Source organism: Acomys russatus, chromosome 16 (genome assembly GCF_903995435.1).
Source record: "Acomys russatus chromosome 16, mAcoRus1.1, whole genome shotgun sequence".
Lineage (NCBI taxonomy): Eukaryota > Metazoa > Chordata > Mammalia > Rodentia > Muridae > Acomys > Acomys russatus.
In genome coordinates, this window is record NC_067152.1 from 5868900 (window position 1) to 5870553 (window position 1654).

General features: G+C 46.3%; 1 pseudogene; it reads right to left on the reverse strand.

Moving 5' to 3' along the window:
- Positions 1-322: 322 nt before the first annotated feature.
- Positions 323-1369, reverse strand: LOC127200303 (E3 SUMO-protein ligase NSE2-like; annotated as a pseudogene).
- Between the last annotated feature and the right edge of the window lie 285 nt (positions 1370-1654).

Below are 1654 nucleotides of genomic sequence, written 5' to 3' on the forward strand. Positions count from 1 at the left end.
CCCAAACACAGTGTGCTCAGCCAGCCCCCATGCTTTCTAGCCTTGCTCTCAGGTGGCTGGGGTGGAGGTAGGCTGCTGACATCCCTGTGGGCAGGTGGCTTGATCCTGCTCATGGCAGCGTTTTTTTGTTTTTTCTTCTTGTTGTGGTGCCCTTCCGAGGTCTTCATCCGGAGTGAACTCCGACATTCTTTTTTTTCTTTTTTGTTTTTTGAGACAGGGTTTCTCTGTGTAGCCTTGACTATCCTGGACTCACTTTGTAGACCAGGCTGGCCTCGAACTCACAGCGATCCGCCTGCCTCTGCCTCCCGAGTGCTCGACATTCTTATGACTGTGTGGCTCCAGGCGACTTTTGGCAACGGGCCTTCTTCCTCTTGCGCTTGGATGCGGTCGTGTGAACAACAGCTTCTTCTTCATAGGTGCGGCCACGTACTGTTCTTCACTTGTTTCTTCGTTTCCAGTTGTGTTATGGGGCCAGATGAAACTGGTCTGGGTCTGGGTCAAAAATCATGTCTTTATTGGTTCCTTCTATCCCGTCATGCCCTCTGTCTGTATGCATTCCATATTGGCTTCTTCAGTTCCCTCAGCTGTAGCTTAAACTGCACAAACTTTTCCTCGTCTTTCAAGTCAATGTGAGGATGTTTGTGTTGTAAAGCCGTTTCTGGTCGTTCCTTTTTTTTTTTTTTTTTTTTAAGATTTATTTATTTTTATGTATGCGCTCTGCCTGCATTACTCCTGCGGCCAGAAGAGGGCGTCATATCACATTGTGGATGTTTGTGAGGCCACCATGCGGTTGCTGGGAATTGAACTCAGGACCTCTGGAAGGGCAGACAGTGCTCTTAACCGCTGAGCCATCTCTCCAAGCCGGTAGTTCCTTTTTTACATGATTTATTGTAGACTGGACAGCCTTGATGTAATGGTGTAGTTCTCCATCCATTTTTAGCAAATTCAACCATGGCCTTGTCCGTTCTGTACTCACTACTCCCTTCAGACCGCAAGGTCTAAGGCAACACTAGAAACCATGTCCATTCCAGAGCAGACACAGAGAGTGTGGACTCCACACCACGGGAGAGTGTGTAATGCGTGGAAGCTGAGTTTGTACTGGAATGCCTGGCTGCCCCACCTAGCTCAGCTGGAGCTATCCAAACACTGCGCACCCAGACTTCACCCCACTTCACGGAAATCTCTAACAGATTCCTTACAAGGGATCAAGCCACTGACTCCAACTGACCCAAGAATAAGCAATATTACCAACATCAATCAATACCCAAATGTTGTATTCAACATTTAGGGTGACTATTCATTTTGTACGACCTCTGTTTCTGCTCTTTTCAGCAAATGATATGCTTGCATTACTCTTGGCTAGGGGCATGGAAGCGTACATAACTTGAGATCACAGCTATGGATTAGCTTAGGTTGTAAAAGTTGATTATGTGGGAAATCCAAGACAAGTAAAATTAGTTTTTACGATGTCCTTTTAAAGGCAAGTTAAACAAGCAGGCTGAGCACACAACAGGATGACCATCTTAAGGGTTACAAGACCTCAAGGTGCATTATTAACAGCGGCTGTGAGGTCCAGCCAGAGTTCCAGTCCCTTTAAATGTAGAGGTATTTACATCATAATGCATTGCCTCATGTGTAGCCTTTCTTTAGGTTC